Genomic DNA, 26,114 nt, shown 5'->3' with positions numbered 1-26,114 from the left:
TAGTATTAGTGATGACGCTATGATAACGCTAACGCTATTTAATTATTAACCCTGTTAATTATTATACATTATTAATTATTAATATCGCTATAAATAAGGACTGATGACAGTAGTGACGGTAAAAATATTTTACGAAGCTAGGATTAGTGATAACGCTAATAGTACCTGACGATATTTACTATTTTGTTTATTAACGGTAATGTTATTTATTACCCTTAGGAATTAAACGCTACTTTTACAATGACGTTTTTTCGCTTGACATTTACGTTTTTACAATATTTTCTCTAACGGTAACTCTAACGGTAGCTCTAACGGTAGCTCTAACGGTAAAAGGAAGATATAGTGGAAAGAGTTTTTAAAAACAGTGGTGACGGTAACGCTAACAATAAGTCTGGTTTATTTTCTTTAGAAACTTGGTAATGGAAATAGTATTCTAAATATCGGTTAATGTTACCGTCACTAGTAATGATACTGCCATTAGTGAATTTTTAAACAAAATAAACCAGACTTATGGTGACGGTAACGCTAATAGTGATTGTAAAACTAGTTAAATTTTTGTAGGAATTTACAATTATTAGTGACGGTAACGCTAACAGTAATTACAACTATTCGGTAAATAAGTATATTATTAGGAGAATTGACAGTGACAGGAGTATTGATACTGACGGTAACGCTAATAGTAAACAAAATAAAACAGTTTTATGGTTAGTTTTAGCGTGACCGTCACTATTAATAATTCTCTCAATGCTTCTAAAAAATACCTATATACTGAAGACTTGTAATTACCGTTAGCGTTACCGTCACTAATAATAGCAAATTCTTACAGAAATTTCACTATATTTACGATCACTATTTGCGTTACCGTCACCATTAGACTGGTTTCTTTTATTTAAAAATTTACCAATGGCAGTATCATTGCTAGTGACGGTAACGCTAACAGTAATTACTAGTCTTCAGTAAATAGGTATTTTTAGATCCATTCAGAGGAGTAATTATAGTGACGGTCACGATAAAACTAATCATAAAACTGGTTTATTTTGTTTACTTGTAGCGTTACCGTCATCATACTTCTGGTTTATTTTGTAATGGCAGTATCATTGCTAGTGACGGTAACACTAACAGTAATTTAGTCTTTAGTAAATAGACATTTTAGATGAATTGTCAGTGACAAAAGTATTAATAGTGACGGTAACGCTAATAGTAAACAAAATAAACCAGTTTTATGGTTAGTTTCAGCGTGATCGTTACTATTAATACTTTTCTCACTGCCAATGCTTCTAAAATACCAATTTACTGATGACTTGTAATTACTATTAGCGTTACCGTCACTAGCAATGATACTGCTATTACTAAATTTTTAAACAAAATAAACCAGACTTATGGTGACGGTAACGCTAATAGTAATTGTAAGACTAGTTAAAATTTTCTAGAAATTTACTATTGTTAGTGACGGTAACTCTGACGGTAATTACAAGTCTTCAGTAAATAATTATATTAGAAGCATTGTCAGTGACTGAAATATGAATTGTGACGGTAACGCTAATAGTAATCGTCAATGTAGTTAAATTTTTTTCATAAATTTACTAGTGTTAGTGACAGTAACTCTAACGATGATTGTAAGTTTTCGGTAAATAAGTATATTAGAAGCATTGGCAATGACTGAAATATGACGGTAACGCTAATAGTAATCATTAATTTAGTTAAATTTTTTTTATAAATTTACTAGTGTTAGTAACAGTAACGCTAACGGTAGTTATAAATTTTCGGTAAATAAGTATATTAGAAGTATTGGCACTGACAGGAGTATTAATACTGACGGTAACTTTAACGGTAATTACAAGTCTTCGATAAATAGTTATTTTAGAGACATTGATAATGACAGAAGTGTTTTAATAGTGACGGTAACGCTAACCGGTAATTATAAGTCTCTGGCAAAAAGGATATTAGAAATACTGGCGGTGACGGTAACGCTAATAATAATCAAATCTAGTTAAATTTTTCCTAAAATTTTAGTATCGTTAGTGACGGTAGTGCTACCGGTTAGCGTTACCGTCAACTTAGCTTATTCTTATAGAAAATTACCAGTTTTAGTATTATTACCAGTGACACTGACGCTATCTATAAATCTTCTTGCAGCCTTAATATAGCGTCACCAGTACAATCAGTGACGGTAACACTAATTACACTGACACCTTTTTTTCCATACGATTCTACATTAGAACGTCAATTTTCAAAAAAATAAAAAATTCTTCGAATTTTTTCCCCGCCCTACAAATTATGAGACACATTGCGCGCTATTTTAATTTGATTCATCACTATTACTTTATAAAAGAGAATGAGTGATTTGAATTTGTATGCGTTGTCAATCCAACACTTGGCAGGAGGTGGGGTGGAGTGGGGGGGGAGAGGGAGACTAAAGATTAATGGAATCATGAAATTTTTTCGCTCGCTTCATTCGAGATTCGTGGAAATAAAATTTTTCTTTGATGGTCAAATATATATGTATATATATAGAGAGTTGGTAATGTGCGCGCCTTTTTAATAAGATGATGTTGAGATCATCGCTTAACGTAATTTAGTTCCCGCGAATGAGATCGTTTGTTTCGCGAGAGGCAAGCACGAAATCGGATCACGGAATCTCTACAATTGCATTCCATTGTGACAATATATATATATATATAGAGAGAGAAACAGCTGTTGTTAATCGGGAACTCCGTCTTTTGTGTGTTTAACCATCTATTCTCCCCTCCCCCCTCTCCCCACCATCCACTCATTTTTAGCTCGCTAATTATCGCGCTCAGTTCGCGCTTCATTTAAAAAGATCATATTGTATAAATCCGAGAAATATGTGTCTTTCTATTATGGAGGATAAAAAAAAAAAAATTTGTCTGGGCGAGGAAGATAGGCGACCTTGACCAACGTCAAAGTTAATTACTTGCTTTTATTAACCATAAGTATTCAACAATGTCGAATGAGAGTGTAGTTATTTTTATAGAAATTCTTCTCTCTTTTCTTCATTACATTTTTTTTTTACTTTTTTTTCGGCAGGCTTTCTTTCATTATTTCACGCAATTGAGTTTAATTCTCATTTATCATGTGATTTTTAAGCGTACCAACTCTTTCTCTCTCTCAAATTTTATTCATTGATTTTTTTTTTATAATAACTAATGAATTTTTATATTACTTTTTATTTTATTTACATTTAAAACCTTTTTTTAATTTAAGATTCGAAATCACCGACCTCATTTTAGTTGAAAAGGAGTATAATGACAGTTAGGTTTAAAGAAAGTCAAAATTTTTGATTTTGAAATTCAAAATTTTTAATTAGAAATTCAAAATTTTGATTTTGAAAACCAGATTCTTGATTTACAGGACAAAAATTTGGACGTTTGTTTAATTTAAAGTATGGTACAGGTCTCGGATTAATTAAATTAGACGAAAAGTCGATTTAAAGTTTTAAAAAATCAAAATTTTGATTTTTTAGATCAAATATTGATTTTTGAAGATCAAAATTTAGATTTTTAAAATCTCTGACCTTATTTTAGTAGAAAACGAGTATAATGAAGACGATGTTTTAAAAAAATCAAAATGAGTTCAAAATTTTGATTTTTAAACCAGATTTTTGATTTACAGGACAAAAATTTTGACGTTTGCTTAATTTATAATATATAATAAGTCTTGGATTGAATAAAACGAAGCGAAAAATCTATTTAAAGTAAAAAAAGGCTGAAAGAAACTCTTTCTCTGTTTAAATCACTAATAGCCGTTAGCGTTACCGTCAATAACGATGCTAAAATTTAGGAAAAAATTTAACTAGATTTACGATTATTATCAGTGGTACCGTCACTATCAATACTCCTACCACTGTCAGTTCTAATTACAATTATTTACTGAAAACTTGTAATTATCGTTAGCGTTACCGTCACTATTAATACTCCTGTCACTGTTAATGCTTCCAATATACTTATTTATCCAAGAATTTTAATTACCGTTACTAATTTTTTTAAATGAAAATCACTGTATTTCTGTTATTTTTTATGCTTTTTCAGTTAGCGTTACCGTCACTAATTTTTTCAATGAAATTAATTGAAATTCTGTTTTTTTTCATTAGCGTTACCGTCACTAATTTTTTCATTGAAATTCACTGAATTTTTGTTATTTTTCGTGTTTTTGTTAAAGGTAGCGTTACCGTCACTAATTTTTTTAATTAGATTGATTGTTTATTTTTTTTAGTATTTTTAGCATTATCATCACCGTCATTAATTTTTTCAATAAAAGTGACTGAATTTCTTATGTTTTTTCGTTAGCGTTACCGTCGCTAATTTGTAACTAGCACAAATTGAATGAATTACTGTTTTTTTATGGCGGTACCGTCACTAATTTTATTTCTTGAACTGTATTTCTGTTGTATTTTAGTGTTTTTATTTGCATTAGTGTTACCGTCACTAATTTTTTTAATTAAATTGATTGAATTTCTATTATTTTTGGTGTTTTTTGTAGCACTAGCGTCAGCGTTACTAATTTTTTAAAAATGAAAATGACTAAATTTCTGTTATTTTTTGTGCTTTTTTAGTTAGCGTTACCGTCACTAATTTTTTCAATGAAATTGATTAAAATACTGTTATTTTTTTTTCTTAAGCGTTACCGTCACTAATTTTTTAAAATAAAATTCACTGGATTTATGTTATTTTTCGTGTTTTTGTTAACGGTAGCGTTACCGTCACTAATTTTTTCAATGAAATTAATTGAACTTGTGATATTTTTTGTGTTTTTTTTTCGTTAGCGTTACTGTTACTAATTTTTCTGCACTTCTGGTCGCATCTTCATAGCGTACAGTTTAACGTTCTAATAGTGTTAGCGTCACTACAGTTTTAGTATCTTTTTAGCGTCACTATAATGTTAACGTTTTTACAGTGTTATTATAATATTAGCGTTCTTGTGTTGATAATATAGTGATAACGATACTTCAGTTTTGCGCTCTTCTAGTGTTAGTGTTAATACAGTTTTAGCGTCTTTTAAGCGTTATTATAGCGTTAGTATCTTTGTGCTTGTTAACGTCACTCTCAGCGTGACTCTTAAAGTTACTCCTAGAGTTATTCTTAGAGTGGCTTTTAGAGTCACTCTTAGCGTTGCTATTAGCGTGAACCCCTCTATTAGCGTTAGCGTCATTTTTAGTTTAATTAATTATTTCTTAGAGTGGCTTTTAGAGTCACTTTTAGAGTCACTTTTAGAGTCACTTTAAGCGTCACTCTTAGCGTTGCTATTAGCGTGAACCCCACTATTGGCGTTAGCGTTATTTTTAGTTTAATTAATTAATTCTTAGAGTTTCTTTTAGAGTCACTTTTAGAGTCACTTTTAGCGTCACTCTTAGCGTTGCTATTAATGTAAGCCTCACTATTAGCGTTAGCGTCATTATTAATTTTTTTCTCGTAAAATTCCCTCCAATTAAAAAAGAACCAAGTGACACAAATACAATCATCAGAATTAATTTTTTTTTTCAAATCAATCAATGAATAATAATAATTAGAGAATTTCAATGACAATATTAAAAGTGACAATTAAAAATCAATTATTATTATTAAACACAAAAGAGCATTGTATATAAATAGTGATTACAATCCTTTTTATAATCCTCACTCTTATATAGATATATATTTATATATCGAATGAAAACAACTTCGATAAAACAATAATGTCATAAATGCGCGATTAAATTACACACACGTTTGCAAAAAAAAGAGGAAATAACAATAATAAGAAGAAAATTCCAGAGCAAAAAACGAAATAAAAATGAGGAAATTTTAGGAAAATAGAAATCTCTCTTATTCATATAATGACACTCTAGTGGAAATAGAATAAATAAAATACAATTAATTATTATAGACGATAGAAAAAAAATCGTAATATATGAGAGAAATTAAGAGATACGTGAATAATAGTTTTATTTAAATAATAAAATATTCACAATATCTCTGAAAAGTTCAAGAACGAATACAATAACAGTAGTATTATCGTCAATCATATTATCAATTAGTATGCAATATGACAAATGCGTTAAAAATTACAAGGCTAGAGTGAAAATTGTTGATTGCAATCTTTAACAAATTTTATTTTCTATATTGTATATTAAAAATTTTGTATTGTTTATTGTATATTTTGGGTGGAAGAACGCTAATCTTAATGACGCTATAAGGACGCTAAAACTGTATTGACGCTATCACTATTATAGAACGCTAACACTATATTAACATCATTTTTAGTGAATGCTAACACTAAAAAAAACGCTAAATTGTAGTGACGCTAATACTAAGAAAGCGCTAAATTCTAGTGACGCTAATACTCGAAAATCGATAAATTGTAGTGATGCAAATACTAGAATATTGAAAAACTTTAGTGACGCTAACACTAGAAACACGCTAATTTATAATAACGCTAATACTAAGAAAACGCTAAATTCTAGTGACGCTAATACTGGATAACCAAAAAATTTTAGTGATGCTAACTCTAAAAAACGCTAAATGGCAGTGACGCTAATACTAGAAACACGCTAATTTGTAGTAACGCTAATACTAAGAAAACGCTAAATTCTAGTGGCGCTGATATACTGAATAAATATATACTGATAAATACTGATAAATAAATAATAATAAAAATAAAATAATAATAATAATAAAATAATAATAATAATACTGATAAATTGTAGTGACGCAAATACTAGAATAATGAAAAACTTTAGTGACGCTAACACTAGAAACACGCTAAGAGTAATTTAATATTAAGAACACTAAAAGGACGCTAAAATTAGTGACAGTAACACTAGAAAAATACCAATACTATAGTAATGCTAAAGAGAACGCTAAAATTGAAATAGAAATAACACTATAATGACGCTAAAAATATAGAGACGCTACAACTGGTGACGCTAACTATATTGACATTGTAAAAACTCTAATTGTACAAAAACGATAAGATAACGCTAAAATTGTATGGACACTAACACTATATTGACATTTTGAAAACACTAACACTATAGTAACGCTAGGAAGACGCTAAACCGTAGTGACGGTAATAAATTAGTGATACTACACTATAATGATACTAAAATTATAGTGACTCTAATATATTTGTGACACTAATATTATAATAACGCTAAAACTAGTGACGTTAACGCTATATTGACAAAATTTTAGTGATGCTAACACTAAAAGAATACTAAATTGTACTGGCCCAAATAGTGCAAGAAGGACAAATTTTTGTGACGCTAATATTAGAAATCAGCTATCAGTAAATTAGTATTAGGGAAACTAATATTGTAGTGACGCTAAAAGACGCTAAAACTAGTGACGGTAGCAGCAGAAGAATACTGACACTACACTATGAGGACGCTAACATTGTAATGGAAATAACACTATAATGACGTTAAAAATTTAATGTCGATTAAACTAGTGACGCTAACGCTATATTGACATTACAAAAACTCTAATCTTTTAATAACGCTAAGAGAACGCAAAAATTGAACGCATATTGACGCTTACACTATATTGACACTTTAAAAACGCTAACACTATAATAACACTTAGAAGACGCTAGAATCGTAGTGAAGGTAATAAATTAGTGACACTACACTATAATTACGCTAAAACTATAAAGACGCTAATATATTAATAGCTAAAACTAAAAAAAACGCTAAAACGCTAAAACTAGTCACGCTAACGCTATTTTGACATTATAAAAATTAATACTACAAAAACTCTAAAATTATTTTGATGCTTATACTGTATTCAAGAACGCTAACACTATGGTTACGCTGAAACTGTAGTAACGCTAACACTAAAATAACTCTGAAATTATAGTAACACTAAGAATAGAATGACGCTTAAAATAGTAGTAACACTTACAGTAAAATGACGCAAAAATTGTAGTAATACTAACGCTAAAATAACGCTAAAATTGTAGTAATGCCAACACTAAAATAACGCTAAAATTGTAGTAATGGTAACACTAGAAATAACGCTCAATATAGTGGTAACGCTAACAAATAAAAATAACGCTAAAATTGTAGTAATGGTAACACTAGAAATAACGCTCAATATAGTGGTAACGCTAACACTAAAATGACGCTAAAACTTTAGTAACATGAAAAGTAGAATGAAGCTGAAATTGTAGTAACCGTAACGATAGAAATGACGCTTAAAATATTAGTAACGCTAACACTGAAATGATGCTAAAATTATAGTAACGTTCAAACTAGAACGACGCTACAATTATAGTAACGTTCAAACTAGAATGACGCTAAATTTGTAGTAACTCTAAAACTAAAATAACGATAACACTAGAATAACTCTGAAAATAGTTGTGACGCTAAAAATAGTAGTGTCGCAAACGCTAAAATGACGGTAAAATTGTAGTAACGCTAACACTACAATAACGCTAAAATTATTGTAACGTTAAAACTAAAAGAACGCTAAAATTCTATTAACACTAAAACTAAAATAACGCTAACACTAGAATGACTCTGACAATAGTAGTGATGTTAACACTAAAATGACGCTAAAACTATATTAACGTTAAAATTAGAATGACGCTAAAATTGTAGTAACACTAACAGTAGAAATTACGCTCAAAAAAGTAGTAACGCTGACACTAAAATGACGCTCAAAATAGTAGTAACCTTAAAACTTAAACGACTCTAAAATTGTAGTAACGCTAAATCCATAAATAACGCTAACACTAGAATGACACTGTCAATAGTAGTGATGTTAACACTAAAATGACTCTAAAATTGTAGTAACGCTAACACTTGAAATGACGCTCAAAATAGTAGTAACGCTAACACTAGAAATGACGCTCAAAATAGTAGTAACGCTAACACTAAAATGACGCTAAAATTATAGTTAACTCAAAACTTGAACGACGCTAAAATTCCAGTAACGCTAAAACTAAAATAACACTAACACTAGAATGACTTTGACAATAGTAGTGATGTTAACACAAAAATGACGCTAAAAACTATATAGTTAAAAATATAGAATGACGCTAAAAACTAGAATGACGCTAAAATCGTAGTAACGCTAACACTAGAAATGACGGTCAAAATAGTAGTGACGCTAACACTGTAATGACGCTAAAATTATAGAAACCTTAAAACTAGAATGACGCTCAAATTGTAGTAACGATAATACTAAAATAACGCTAACATTAGAATGACTCTAAAAATAGTAGTGACGCTAAAAATAGTAGTGTCGCTATCACTAAAGTGACGGTAAAATTGTAGTAACGCTAACACTAAAATAACGCTAAAATTGCAGTAACGTTAACACTAGAATGACGCTAAATTTGTAGAAACGCTAAAATTATAATTACGTTAAAACTAGTGACGCTAACGCTACAATTTAGCGTTAACCCCAAAATTTTTCCAACAAAAATAATACCAACACAATTCCTCTGATAAAATAATACCAATTTAACAAGAAAATAGTAAACTTTTTCTTAAAGTGAAATTTTGCAATTAGTATTAAACACACAAACGCTAATTAATTAATTAATTAATTGACTCATAAAAATAATAACCAACCGAAAAAAAATCACTAATTAAATGAAGAATTTCCAACAATTGGCAAAGATTGCAAAAAAAAGTAAACAAACTTGTAATGAGACTATTAATTCAAGATATTTAATTAGATTCTCTCTCGAAGGAAAAGAAGAAATATTTGAGAAAAATTTCGCTATAAATTGTAATAATTTTTCTGTTTTGATTTGAATAAAAAATTGAAACATAAGCGAATTGAAAATGAGTGAGTGTGTGTATGTGTGTGTGTGTGTTATCAAAACATTTTAATAGGAAATAATGTTTGTTACTTTTACCCAACGAGAAAACGACCACTCCCCCAAAAATACCACGTTTATCAACTCGACGACGTTTATTCGAGGTCGAGACCCCGTTACACGTAGGTCAGTGTTCACTATTCGCGCCACTGGCTTTTAAGCACGTAAATGGGATAGTAAAACAAAACACTGACACACACACAAACACATTCACGCAAACACGTTACGTTATACGTTCTTAGTGGAATGACGTTTTGTCGTGATTAAAATGATATTTAGTCAGGCAATTTTTATTTTTTTCTTTCTCTTTCGGAGCAGTATTATTAACTCTCTTTCTCTTTTTCTCTTCCGTCTCCCTCGCTCTCTTTTTGCCATTCTCGCCAATTTCTTTTTATCTTATCCTCATTCTCCAAACACTCACTTTCGAAGCAAAGTTATGCACTCAAACATCATTCATTATCTAAAGTATTTTCTCTCGCTGAGATTAAAGGAGAAAAAAGAGAAGATTTCATTCATCTGTATCATTGAAAGTTGTACTGTTATTTTTTTCAATGAAATTTACTGGATTTTTGTTCATTTTTGTGTTTTTTTTTCGTTAGCGTTACCGTTACTAATTTTTTCAATGAAATTCTGTTATTTTTTTCTTGAGCGATAGCGTCACTAATTTTTTCAATGAAACTGACTGGATTTCTGTTATTTTTGGTGTTTTTTAATTTTAGCGTTACCGTCACTACTTTTTTCAATGAAATTAAATGAATTTCTGGTATTTTTTTCTATAAAGCTACCGTCACTGATTTTTTCAATAGAATTGACTGAATTCCAGTTATTTTTTTCGCTAGCGTTACCGTCAAAAATTATTTCAATGAAATAGACTGAATTTGTTTTGTTAGCGTTACTGTTACTAATATTTTCAATGAAAATGATTAAATTTCCTTTATTTCATTTATAGCGATACCTTCACTAATTTTATTTTATGAAATTGACTGTATTTATGTTATTTTTAGTGTTTTTGTTAGTATTAGCGTTACCGTCGCTAAATTTTTTAAATTAAATTGATTGAATTTCTATTATTTGTGGTGTTTTTTAGCTCTAGCGTTACGATCACTAGTTTTTTTAATGAAATTGAATAAATCCTGTTATTTTTTTCGTTAGCGTTACCGGCACTGATTTTTTCAATGAATTGAATGGAATTCTGGTAATTTTTCTATAAAGTTATCGTCACCGATTTTATTAATAAAATTGAATGAATTCCAATTATTTTTTTCGCTAGCGTTACCGTCAAAAAATGTTTTAATTAAATTGACTGAATTTTTTTTGTTAGCGTTACCGTCACTAATTTTTTCTATGAAAATGACTGAATTTCTGTTATTTTTTGTGTTCTTTAAGCTTTAGCGTTACCGTCATTAATTTCTTCAATGAGATTGACTTAATTATTTCTCGTTACCGTTACCGTTACTAATATTTTCAATGAAAATGACTGAATTTCTATTATTTTTTTATAGCGATACTGTCACTAATTTTATTTTATAAAGTTAACTGTATTTATGTTATTTTTAGTGTTTTTGTTAGTCTCAGCGTTACCGTCACTACTTTTATCAATGAAATTAGATTAATTTCTGGTATTTTTTTCTATAAAGTTACCGTCACTGATTTTTTCAATAGAATTGACTGAATTCTAATTATTTTTTTCGCTAGCGTTACCGTCAAAAAATGTTTCAATGAAATTGACTAAATTTTTTTTGTTAGCGTTACCGTCACTAATTTTTTTTATGAAAAATGATTGAATTTCTGTTATTTTTTGTGTTCTTTGAGCTTTAGCGTTACCGACATTAATTTTTTCAATGAGATTGACTTAATTTTTTTTCGTTAGCGTTACCGTTACAAATGTTTTTAATGAAAAAGATTAAATTTATTTTATTTTATTTATAGCGATACCATCATTAATATTATTTTATGCAATTAACTGTATTTATGTTATTTTTAGTGTTTTTGTTAGTATAAGCGTTACCGTCACTACTTTTTTAAATTAAATTGACTGAATTTTTTTCATTAGCATTACCGTTACTAATATTTTCAATGAAAATGATTAAATTTCTTTTATTTCATTTATAGCGATACCGTCACTAATTTTATTTTATAAAATTGACCGTATTTATGTTGTTTTTTGTGTTTTTGTTAGTATTAGCGTTACCGTCACTAATTTATTAAATTAAATTGATTGAATTTCTATTATTTGTGGGGTTTTTTTAGCACTAGCGATATGATCACTAATTTTTTCAAAGAAATTGATTAAATCCTGATATTTTTTCGTTAGCGTTACCGGCACAAATTTTTTCAATGAAGTTGAATGAATTTTGTGTTATTTTTTTGATAACTTTACCGTCACTAATTTTTTTTAATAAAATTAACTAAATTCCAGTTATTGTTTTAATTAGCGTTACCGTCACTAATTATTTACTGGCATAAATTGAATGAATTTATGTAATTTTTAATGTTTTTTTAGTTAGCGTTATTGGCACTAATTTTTTTAACGAAATTGATTAAAATCTTGTTATTTACAGTTAGTCACTAATTTTCGAAATGAAATTCACTGAATTTATGTTATTTTTTGGGTTTTTTTTTGTTAGCGGTAGCGTTACCGTCACCAATTTATCACCGAAACAAATTGAGTGAATTTTTGTTATTTTTTTATAACGATACCGTGATCAATTGTATTTAATAAAATTGACTGAAATTCTGCATTTTTTAGTGTTTTTGATAGCGTTAGTGTTACCGTCACTAATTTTTTCAATGAAATTGTTGGAATTTCTATTATTTTTGGTGCCTTTTTTTAGCAATAGTGTTACCATCATTAATTTTTTTAAAGAAAATTACTCAATTTCTGTTATTTTTGTAGTTTTAGCGTGAGTGTTACCGTCATTAATTTTTTACTGTCTCAAATTGAATTAATTTCTGTTTTTAAGCGTTCTTGTCACTAATTTTCTCAATGAAATTGACTAAGTTTTTTTTTCGTTAGCGTTACCGTCACTAAGATTTTCAATGAAAGTGACTGAATTTCTGTTATTTTTTATTTTTTTTAGTTAGCGTTACTGTCACTAATATTTAATTAAATTCACTGAATTTATGTTAATTTTAATATTTTGGTTAGCGGTAGCGTTACCGTCACTAATTTTTTTTAAAATTAAATTGATTGAATTTCTATTTTTTCGTATTTTTTTAGCATTAGCACTAATTCACTGATTAATTAGTTAATAATTTTTTCAATGAAAAGAACCGAATTTTTGTATTTTTTGCTAGCGTTACCGTCACTAATTTTTTTAATGAAAATGACTAAATTTCTAGTATTTTTTTATTGCGATACCGTCACTAATTTTATTTAATGAAATTGACTATATTTCTGTCATTTTTTTCTTTAGCGTTACCGTCACTAATTTTTTCAATTAAAATGACTGAATTTATGTTATTTTTGGTGGTTTTTTTCATTAGCGTTACCGTCACTAATGGAAATAATGGTATTTTTAGTGTTAGCGTCTAAAAAAATAGGTCATCTTTGACGTATGAATATATTGACATATTAAGCGTCAAAATAGACTAAATTAAATCTAAAAATAGGTCAAATTTGACCTGAAAATATTGGTGTTATTCGAAAAATAGGTCAAGAAGATGTAAGATGGGGTAAAGTGAAACCAAATGGGGTGTAAAGTGACATAAGAAAAAAATGAAAATAAATAGATAAAATAAAGTAATATGAATGTGGGGTAAAGTAATACCAAGTTAGAAAAGAAAACATTAATCAGGAGATAAAAAAAACCGAATACGGGGTAAAATTGACAATAAGGGACAAAATGGGGTAAAGGGGGGGGGGTATACAATAAAAATCAAAAATTGGATTAAAAAACACCAACTTAGAACCAAATGACGTTAATATTTCCATAAAAATTCGAATACGGGGTAATATTGCCAATAAGGGTCAAGAAGACATTAAGATGGGGTAATATTGACACCAGCTTCACTAGAAAAGCTCATTTCTATGCAAGAATCACAAGAATCGCAAATTCATCGAATTCTAAAATAAAAAATGAAAAAAAAATGAAAATGGCAAACGATAGCAAGAAATACACTTTACCTCGGGCAATTTTACATTTAAAGATCTTATCACAAAATTGTGCATTTAGTTCGTTACATTGAAGAGCTGCAGACACTCATTTCATTCTAGAGTCTTTCCACAGCTGCACTTTTCGTGACCTTAATTAAACATCCTTGTCAGTATATAGAAGTCACTGATTCAAACGTTTTCTATGGATCCATAAATTTTCAAGTGGTTCCTGACTCATCTATAAACATACATATATGTCTATATATTTATATGAAAAAAAATCTAGGCTAAATTGCACAGAGACCTACAATCAATTATCAATCTAATAATTTGTCTCGAGAATATTCGATCAATATTTATTTTTAACCGATCCATATTCATTTTTCATTACGATAATTGCATTATTTTTAAAGAATAATTATTTTCACCTAATTTTCAATAATAGATTTTGTCATTTTGACCTAAATTTCAGAATATTAACTTGTACCTTTGACCTTAATTTCTCAATTCTTTTGTGTTTTGACCTAAAATTTTAGGTCACAATTTCAGCAAAAATTTGCAAATTTGACCTAATTTTTCCATTCCTATGTATTTGACCTAAATTTTTAGGTCACAATATCAGAATAAATTTTCAAATATGATCTAATTTTTTAAGTAATACTTGAGTTTAGACCTAAATTTTTAAGTAATAACACTTCTAAGTTTGACCTAATTAATTAAATAAGTTTGACTAATTTTTCAAGTATTTTTTGCCATTTTGACCTAAATTCGAAATCATAGTACTATTAACTTTCAAATTTGACAAATTTGACATTTATGTGTTTTGACCTGAATTTATAGGGCAAAATTGAAACATAAATTTAAAAATTTAAACTAATTTTTTAAGTAATAATTCATCTTAGACCTAAATTTTTAGGTACACTTGAAAATAAATTTTCAAATATGACCTAATTTTTAAAGAATTTTTTGTCATTTTGACCTAAATTTAAGGTAATAGTTCGATTCAATTTCAATTTTGACCTTAATTTCTCAGTTTATATGTGTTTTGACCTAAATTTTTTAGGTCCCAATATCAAAATAAGTTTTTAAAAAGAACCTAATTTTTAAGTAATATTTGCGATTGGACCTAAATTTTTGGACAATAACACTTTTAAATTTGACCTAAATTCCCAAGTATTTTGCCATTTTGACCTAAATTCGGTATAATTCTAATATTTGAAACTCGAATTTGACCTATATTTACGCTTCTACTAACCAAACATTTTTAAATTTGACTTCAATCTCCATTTTGACCTAAATATTACGTTAAATTCGTATATTAACGTCTGAAATTCGACCTAAATTAGAAAATAATATTTTGCTAATTAAAATTCAAACAATACGCTCGACATTATAAACTTTGTAAATTTCGACAAAAATTTTGATAGATTTGACCTAAATATGATTTTTATATTCACCCCTTGCCCTTTTTTGACCTAAAATTCAAAGATTACAATCGAAATTATAGAATTTGTGACTTTTGACTTAAAATTTTGTAATATTTGACCTAAATATAAACTTTTTATTAGTCTATTGACCCTTTTTGACCTAAAATTTAAAAATTACGTTCGATATTATAAAATTTGTAACATTTGACCTAAATTTGAGGTTTCACTAATATAAGCTTGTAAATTTGACCTTAATTTTTCAATTATGATGTGTTTTGACCTAAATTTTTAAGTCACAATACCAAAATAAATACGAAAATTTGACCTAATTTTTTTAGGTAATATTTTCGATTAGACCTAAATTTTTTGGTATTAACACTTCTAAATTTGACCTAATCTCTCAATATATTTGGATTTTGACCTACAGTTTCAGTCACAACATAAAATTAAATTGGGAAATTTGGAAATAATCATAGCGTTTTAGACTTAAATTTTTGGGGTTAAACAACTTGTAAATTTGACCTAAACTAATAACAAATGTTTGCATTTGACCTAAATTTTGAGGTTACAACGCTATTAACTTCTAAATGCGATCTAATATTTAGATTATTTTTTTTGTGCCTTGACCTTTAAAATGTGAGATTATAAAAATATTATTAACTTTAAATGTGTTTTTGACCTAAATTTAAAAGTTTTTAAAATATTATTAGACCTAAAATTTAGTTTTTAAAATATTATTAGATCTAAAATTTAGATTTAAAATATTATTAGACCTAAATGATCAAGTTTTTAAAATACTATTAGACCTAAATTTTCAAGTTTTTAAAATATTATTATACCTAAAATTTAAAGTTTTAAAAATATTATTAGACCTATAAATTTTCAAGTTTTTAAAATATTTATAGACCTAATTCTTCTAGTAATATTCGACTTTAAGTCGAATATGACCTAATTTTAGGTCAAATTTAATCTCTTCTTTGGTATAGTATAACAAAGTTTGACCTAAATATGGTGTTTACATTATTCCAACGGTTCTTTTTACCTAAAATTTTGAAAATTGACGTCAATTTCCATTTTGACCTAAATCTTATGTTAAATTCGTACATTAACCTTTGACATTTGACATAACTTAGAAAATCAGTTATTTTAAATTAATATTCAAAAAATACGTTCGACAATATAGAATTTGTAACATTTGACCTAAAATTTTGTTAAATTCGACCTAAATATGAAGTTTATATTAGTCTGTCGACCCTTTTTGGCCTCAAATTCAAAAATTCCTTTCGATATTATGGAAATTGTAAATTTTAACCTAAAATAATATAATCATTATATTTAGGTCATATTTTTAAAAAAATTAGGTCTGATTTAAAAAAATTGACCCTTCTTGACCTATAATTAAAAATTACGTTCGTCTACATGGAATTTGTAACATTTAACCTAAAATTATGTTAAATTCGAGCTAAATATGAAGTTTGTGTTAGTCTGTTGACCCTTTTTGACCTAAAATTCAATAATTACTTTCGATATTCTAGAATTTGTAACTTTTGACCTAAAAATTTGTTAGATTCGACCTAAATATGAAGTTTATATTAGTTATTGATCCTTTTTTTTTTACCTAAAATTCATAAAAAAATACGTTTCTTATTAATAAATTCATAACTTTTGACCTAAATTCATATAAACTTTATTTTTAGGTCGAATTTAAAGAAATTTTAGGTAAGATTTAACAAATTCACCATTTTTGACCTACAATTGAAAATTATTTTTGTCTACATGGAATTTGTAATATTTGACCTAATTTTTTTTGTTAAATTTGACCTAAATATGAAGTTTATGTTAGTCTGTCGACGCTTTTTGATCTAAAATTCAAAAATTACTTTCGATATTCTGGAATTTGTATCTTTTTACCTAAGAATTTTTTAGATTCGACCCAAATATGAAGTTTATATTCGTCTATTGACCCTTTTTGACCTAAAATTCAAAAATTACTTTCGATATTCTGGAGTTTGTATTTTTGACCTAAAAATTTGTTAAATTTGACCTAAATATGAAGGTTATATTACTCTATTGACCATTTTGACCTAAAATAGAAAAATATGTTCGATATCATAGAATTTTAACTTTTGACCTAAATTTTTATCTACTGATGTTATTTTTCTGATTATTAAGATAATTAAAATTTTCTTTTTGTACAATACACATACGTGTGTACGTGTATGTGATCATTTGTTTCTTTGTTACAAAAGAGTAATAATATCGAGTTTATTGCGGTGCCATCACGATACTTATGTATCAAATATAAATTGAAGAAAAAAAAAAAAGAATTACAATTCTATAAATACTGTTTTGCATCAAGTGTCATGCAACTGTAACGACATTTTCACATGTAACATAAATATATATACGTATGAGTTTTGCATTCAACTAGAAAGACATGGACATTGTGAATTATCTGATGACGCCTAAAGGGAAGCAAGTGTTTACAGTACATATAGAGATACATTTACTCATATTTCTCGTATCAAATTGTTTTATACAAATATAGACTTTAATGTGAGAATATACAGTATATAATCTTTGGGAAAAAAGTATACACAATAAAGTTCAACAAATATACATCTTTTTTTTTTACTTTTTTTCTGCAATTTTTACCACTGAAGAAATTTTATAAGTTTTTTTGACCTAATTTCAGGTCTAATACTGTTGTTTTATTTTAGGTCAAATGTGGCATTTTAAGATATAATTTTAGGTCAAATTTACGTATTGGTCGGTATAGTACAATTTTTTGGTCAACTTTGACCTATATTATGTATAATATCAGGGTTGCCACAGGTCAGGGAAGTCAGGGAATTCAGGGAAAAGTCAGGGAAAGTAAAATTGGTCAGGGAATTCAGGGAAAAGTCAGGGATTTTTAGTAAAAATTCTGAAAAAATTGAATTTTAAAAATTCCTGAAAAAACTCTGAATTTTGATGTTTTATTTGTTTGCCTCGTAAACTATGAAATTACCACGAATTTTAATACAAAACCTTCAATTTTTTCTATTTCAGACAATAATTTATTTTTACATAACTTAATTTTACAAGAACTATCATAAAATTATTACTTAGAAATTATTTAATGAATCATTTTTACAATTTTCATAAATACTAGATTGATAAAAGAATTTTTGTTAAAAATACTAACAAAAAAATTAAATTTTCGAAAAGTTACAAATAATTTCAGAAATTCAATTATTTTCAAAAGTAATCAAATTTTTTGCAGAAATTCAATTATATTCGAAAATTAAAAAAATTCTGGTCATTTCAATTATATCTTTAAAAATAAAAAAAATTCTTCTCCAAAATTCAATTGTGTTCAAAAATTTTTTAAAAATTCTCGTCAAAATTTCAATTATCTTTCTAAATAATACAATTCTTCTTCGAAATTCAATTATTTTTAAAAACTTAAAAAAAATTCTTGGCGAAATTTCACAGGAATTCAATAATTTTTTAAGATTTTTAATAAATTTCTTCGAAATAAATCAATTATTTTCATAAATAATAAAATTTTCACAGGAATTCAATTATTTAATATAAAAAAGTTCAAAAATTTTTTCGAAAATTATCAATTATTTAAAAAGAATTTTATAAAATTCGTCACAGGAATTCAATTGTTTAAAAAAATTTAACAAAGCTCTTTTCTGGAATTCAATTATTTTTAGAAACAGTAAAATTCTTCGCCGAAATTCAATTATTTTTATAAACTTGAATAAAATTTGTTTGAAGAATTAAATTATTTTCAAAAGTAATAATAAAATTCTTCGCAGAAATTCAATTATGTTTCAAAAATTTTTTAAAAATTCTTGTCAAAATTTCAATTATCTTTATAAATAATAAAATTCTTTAATATTCAATTATTTGAAAAATTTTTTTTTAAATTCTCGTCAAAATTTCAATTATTGTTATAAATTAAAAAATTCTTTTTCAAAATTTAATTATTTTTAAAAATTTGAATAAAATTCTTGTTAAAATTTCACAGGAATTGAATAATTCATAAAATATTTAACAAATTTCTTTGAAATAATTCAATTATTTTCATAAGCAATAAAATTTCCACGTGAGTTCAATTATTTAATATACAAAATTTCATAAAATTTTTCGAAAAATATCAATTATTTAAAACGATTTTTATAAAATTCGTCGCATAAATTCAATTATTTAAAAAAAATTTAACAAAGTTCTTTTCAAGAATTCAATTATTTTTATAAAATAATAAAATTCTTCACCGAAATTCAATTATTTTAGAAAAATTTTAATAACATTTTTGGGATAATTATTTTCATAAATAATAAAACTTATCGCAGGATTTATTTTTTAATTTAAATAATTGAATTCTTCTAGAATTTTCTAATAAAAATTGATTAAAAAATGAATTACCGAATAATCGATTTATTTATTTATTTTTTTTTTTTTTGAAAATAATTGAATTATTGCAACGAATTTTATTCCAATTTTTTCAAATAATTGAATTTTTTGAGAAAATTTACTACTTTTCAAAAATAATTGAATTCTTGCGAAGAATTTTATTAGGATTTTTGTAAATAATAAAATTATTTTTGAAAAATTTCATGGTAATTTAAATTATTACAAAACAAGAAGAAGGCGATCACTCCGAGTGATCGCATTCTTCATGTTTTGTAATAATATTCTTAAAAGTTGTTGAATTTCAAAAAGGTTTGAATTTCAATGTTTTTGAAGAATTTTAATTCCTACGGAAAAATAATAATGATTAAATATTTATTTAAAAAAGAAATTATTCATGTTTGTGAATAATTTTACAATTAATGAAGTTTGTGAATAAATATAAAAGAACATTTTTTTGAGTATCTAATAATTTTTCGAGTGAATCAGAATATTTTTTAGGGTCAGGAAAAAGTCTGGAAATCAGGGAAAAGTCAGGGGAAAATAAAATTAAATATTTGTGGCAACCCTGGTATAGTACAATTTTTTGGTCAACTTTGACCTATATTATGTATAATATTAATATTTTAGGTCAATTTTGACTTATTTTAGGTATACTACCAATATTTTAGGTCTTTACGTATTTGTAGGTATAGTACAAATTTTTAGGTCAATTTTGACCTATTTTTAGGTGTAATATTTAGGTATAATATATCAATATTGTAGGTCAAATTTACATATTTATAGGTCTAATACCAATATTCTTGTCCCTTATTGATAATTCCCCGCTGAAAATTTTAGAAAGAAAAACATGAATTTAACCCTTTTTTTCTCAATAAATAAAAGAAAACAAGTGAGAATATAAAGAGAGAGAGAGAGAGAGAGAGAGAGAGAGAGTGAATTTCACTGTTTTATTTGTCATACGTTCTTAATTCAAAAAAGATTATATAGAGAGAGAAAAAAATCGCTCATGCCTGATAAATTATTTATTCAGAGACATAAAATTTTCTTTAACTCTTCACTATATATGTAGATAAATAATGTATTAGATTCAAAGAAATGCCCCACCTTTTTTTTCAAAAGTCGTTTGTGACAAGAGGAGAAAAAAAATAAAAGAAGAAACTCTGCCCTTGAGTATAAATCAAATTCCGCGTATTTTATATTTGCATTTGTCCTTTACTCTCTTTCTCTCTCTCTCGCCCTCTCTTTCTCGTTTTGTTTTTATATACAATATAATTTTAGCCGGCAAATTTTGTTTTATAAATCACAAAATTTCAATATTTTCATTATTTTCCCTCTTTAATAACTTAAATAGTTAATAATAAGACAAAATTCTCCTCTCTTTATTATATTTTTGTTTTATGAAATATTTTGACCTTAATTTTCGTTTTCGCACAAGTTTATCAGTGGAATGTCACGTATGACCTAAATGTTCGTGTTATTTTTCCTCATTTTGACCTTCGAATCGTGAACTAAAAGCTTTTAATTACCTTCGCAATGACCCGAAATTTGGACCTATTTTTTTTCGTTTTTCTGTTATTTGACCTAAAAAATTTCGAATTTTGTTCGAATTAAACATCTCATATACTTTTGACCTACAAATTTTAAGGTATTGACCTGCAAATTCAATAATTTAATTTTTGTTTGTATTTTGACCTAAAGTTTTAAGGTAATTTTCGCTAATTGACCAAAATATTGAATAATCACATTTTCGATTCATTGTGACCTAAAGTTTTAAAATCGTTCTCTCCAATTGACCTGAAAACGAATGGTAAAGATTTTGACCTAAAAATGAAAAGCAATTTTCGCCAATTGACCAGGAAATTAAAATTAAAATTTTTTTTCACTTTCGACATAAAATTTTTAGGCATTTTTCTTGAATTGACCACTAAATATAATAGTTTCACTTTCGACTTTATTTTGACCTGAAATATTATTGGTAATTTTAGTTCCATTGACCTAATAATTTAATAGTTTCGCTGTCGATTTATTTCGACCTAAAACTCTAAAGAAATTTTTGCTAATTGACCTGAAAAAAAAGTTAACTTTTTGACTTATAATTTTGACCTGAAGTTTGGAGATTATTTTCTCTAATTGGCTATTAAAATTGAATTTTTATATTTTTAAATGTACATATTTTGACCTGAAATTTAAAGTATTTATTTCCAATTGACCTATAAATTAACTGAAATCAAAATTTAATTTTAATTACATTTTTGTTAAAGAAATTAAATTCAGACCAAATTGAATAGTTACATTCTTGTTTGTATTTTGACCTAAAATTTGAATGTCATTTTTCTCATTTTTACCTAAAATCAGTACAAATTTTGACCTAAAGTACAAAAGTAGTTTTTTTAAATGACCTGCAAATTGACTGTTTTTATTTTCGAGTGAATGTTGACCTAAAAGTATAAAGTAATATTGGACAATTGACCTAAAAATTAATAGTAAGAATTTTGTCTTATAATTTTGACGTCAAATTCAAAAGGACATTTTTCCATTTGACCTACAAAATTAAGTTTTCGATGTTTTCGAATTATTTTGACCTGAAATTTTGAAACTATTTTTGTCAATTGACATACGGATTGATTTTACGTTTTTTAGGTCAATTTCTGCTAAGGTTGGGAGCATAATTTGTTTTTTTGGGTTTCTGTTTATAAAAATTCTTATTGATCCCAAAAGTAAAAATATTTTTCATATTTTTGGTTTTTTAGGTCATTTTTAGGTCCTGAATTTTCGATTTACTTGAATATTTTTTATATTTTTGGTTTTTTTAGGTCATTTTTAGGTCCTGAATTTTTGATTGACTCGAAGAATTACAAATCTAATTATTTATTTTTTAAAAATTTATTTTTGACCTAAAAGTAAAAAATTGTTTTGGATTTTTGAATATTTTAGGATTCTTAGGTCAATTTTAGGTCAAAATTTTGTTTGACTTGAAGAACTACAATTTTAGTGAACATTTATTTGTTTTTAAAAAAATTTATGAATAATAAAAAATTTATGTTTGACCTACAAGTAAAAAAAAATTGTTTTTGATTTTTGATTATTTTAGGATTTTTAGATCAATTTTAGGTCTTAAATTTTGTTTAACTTAAAGAATTATAATTCTAGTAAAAATTAATTTGTTTTATTTGTTTTTAAAAAATTTATCTTTTACCTAAAAGTTAAAAGTTATTTTTGATTTTTGAATTTTTTACGAGTTTTAGGTCAATTTTAGTACCCAAATTTTGTTTCACTTGAAGAATTACATTTCTAGTGAAAATTAATTTGTTTTATTTGTTTTAAAAAAATTTATTTCTGACCTAAAAGTAAAAAAATTATTCTTGATTTTTGAATATTTTAGGATTTTTAGGTCAATTTTAGATTCTTAATTTTGTTTAACTTGAAGAATTACAATTCTAGTGAATATTAATTTATTTTATTTGTTTTTAAAAGATTTATGAATAATAAAAAAATTTAACCATTAATGACCTAAAAGTAAACAATTGTTTTTGATTTTTGAATATTTTAGGATTTTTAGGTCAATTTTAGTACCCAAATTTTGTTTCACTTGAAGAATTACATTTCTAGTGAAAATTGATTTGTTTTCAAAAAATTTATTTCTGACCTAAAAGTAGAAAAATTATTTTTGATTTTTGAATATTTTAGAATTTTTAGGTCAATTTTAGGTCCTAAATTTTTTATTGACTTGACGAATTACAATTCTAATGAAAATTAATTTGTATTAAAAAATTTATGAATAATAAAGAATTTATTTTTGACCCAAAAGTAAAAAATTGTTTTTGATTTTTCAATATTTTAGTATTTTTAGGTCAATTTTATGTCGAAAATTTTGTTTGACTTGAAGAATTACATTTCTAGTAAAAATTAATTTGTTTTATTTGTTTTCAAAAAATTTATTTCTGACCTAAAAGTAAAAAAATTATTTTTGATTTTTGAATATTTTATAATTTTTAGGTCAATTTTAGGTCCTAAATTTTTTATTGACTTGACGAATTACAATTCTAATGAAAATTAATTTGTTTTAAAAATTTCATGAATAATAAAGAATTTATTTTTGACCCAAAAGTAAAAAATTGTTTTTGATTTTTCAATATTTTAAAATTTATAGGTCAATTTTAGGTCCTAAATTTTTGATTGACTTGACGAATTACAATTCTAATGAAAATTAATTTGTTTTAAAAAATTTATGAATAATAAAGATATTATTTTTGACCTAAAAGTAATAAATTGTTTTTTATTTTTCAATATTTTAGGATTTTTAGGTCAATTTTATGTCCAAAATTTTATTTGACTTGAAGAACTGAATGAAAAATTTATTTTTGACCCAAAAGTAATAAATTGTTTTTTATTTTTGCATATTTTAGGATTTTTAGGTCAATTTTAGGTCCAAAATTTTGTTTGACTTGAAGAATTACAATTCCAGTGGAAATAAATTTGTTTTATTTCAATTATTAAAAACTAGAGTATAAAATTCATGAATTAAAAAAATATTTTATTAAATTAATAATTTATAAATTTTGAATAATGGTTATTTTGCAATAAATTGTGAAAAAATTTTTTATTCTCTTATTTTTTTTTTCTTTAGTAACTTATATTTGAAATGTGTGAATGTGAAAAAAAAATTAAATTTAAAAAAAATATTGTTCGGATAATAGTACGAGACTAATTATTGATGTGCTAGGTGTGACACCTAAGTGTTGGGTATGCGTAAGTTGAAAACTTGGGTCGGTGACCCCGTTTATGCCAATTATATCATTAGCACACACAGTTAGCTCGGCTGGGATATAAGGCCGAGAGCGAAGCTCGCACGACAACGGCGGCGCGAACTCAGTCTGCGCGGCGTTTATGCCACCAACGCATCATTATTATTATTCTTTTCCCAAAGGAGGGGGGAGAGCGAAGCAAATTTTATTTTTTTTCCATTCAAGAAAAAAAAATAGAAAATTGAAAAAAAATATTTTTTGAAAAAATTTTCTTTTTATTTTTATCATTTTTTTATTCTCACACTGAAAGAAAATTAATATTTCAATATTTACTTATTTAAATTTAAATTTAGATCTCAGTTAATTTTTTTTCAGGTCAATTGTAAAAATATTGTTAAAAATTTGAGGTTAATTTACATCAAAAAAATGTAAAAATTAAATTTACAGGTCAATCGAAGAAAATAATTTTAGAATTTTAGGTCGAAAATTATAAGATTAAAAGAACAAATCAATTTTTATTTTTTAGGTCATTTGACAAAATTTTACTTTAGAATTTTAGGTCAAATTTATAACAAATCAATTTTCAAAATAAATTGTCGTGAGTTATTTTTAAATTTTAGGTCAAAATTAGTCGAAAATATGATTATTTAATTTTTTGGTCAATTTGCGAAAATTACCATTAACGTTCAGGTCAAAATAAGACAAAAATCTAATTATTCAATTTAAAGGTCAATTGGTGAAAAAACTTAAAAATTTTAGGTCAAAAGTATAAGACTAAATTTTTATTTTCCAGGTCAATTGGCAAAAATTACTGTAGAATTTTAGGTCGAAATAAATCGATAGTAAAACTATTCAATGTTTAGGTCAAGTGACTAAAATTACCTCAATCTTTTAGGTCAAAATTATTCAATTTTTAGGTCATTTTACAAAAATTACCTTAGTACTTTAGGTCAAAATAAGTATTAATTTTTCGGACAAATGAAAAAAATGACCTCAAAATTTTAGGTCAAAATACAGACAAGAATGTTACTATTTTAATTTACAGGTCAATTGAGGACCTGAAAATATTTACTTGAAAATATTTTTCAAAACTGCAGAAAAAATTAAACCCTTAAAATTTTCAGGTCAAATTTAGAGAAATAATACTTTAGATTTTAGGTCAAAAGTAAATTAAGTACGTAAATTTTTTCAAAATGTAAGTTAATTGTAGTTTCGGTTTTGTTTTTTTTTCCTTTTGTTTTTTGAGGGTCAAGGTCTTAAATTGTGTGCGTTAGTCATGAAAAGAGGTAACTTACACTTGGTCCTTGAATCCATTTTCAGCGTTTAGAAAACATTTCTCCTAGTGCTTAATGGCTTCTGTTGAATAAGCCAAGAGGCGAACCTCTAAAGTTAGAGGTAATTTATGATATCAAAGAGAATAGAATTTAACCTTGAACCGCGCGTGTGCGGGAAAGTGCAATTTTCGTATTTATAGCTGACTATTTTAATAATAATTAATTTTAGAAATTTAATAACATTTCAAACCGAATTCTTATTCTATTTTTATTTTTTATACTCTTTCTTTCTTCTTTTGCTTCTTAAAATATTACTCTTCTAATTGACAGTATTCACTTT

At 26.2% G+C, this 26,114-nt stretch overlaps 1 protein-coding gene across 9 annotated transcripts in view; it reads left to right on the top strand.

Annotated features, from left to right (window-relative positions):
- The window catches only part of LOC122512669 (dorsal-ventral patterning protein Sog), a 223,569-nt gene that overhangs the window by 91,483 nt on the left and 105,972 nt on the right, over nucleotides 1-26,114 (top strand). The gene's annotated exons all lie outside the window — the stretch shown is intronic.

The sequence above is a fragment of the Leptopilina heterotoma genome, unplaced genomic scaffold (genome assembly GCF_015476425.1).
Source record: "Leptopilina heterotoma isolate Lh14 unplaced genomic scaffold, ASM1547642v1 Lhet_123, whole genome shotgun sequence".
NCBI classification, from domain to species: domain Eukaryota; kingdom Metazoa; phylum Arthropoda; class Insecta; order Hymenoptera; family Figitidae; genus Leptopilina; species Leptopilina heterotoma.
The sequence above is the reverse complement of the archived record's forward strand: the minus strand, read 5'-3'. Positions and strand labels throughout refer to the sequence as shown.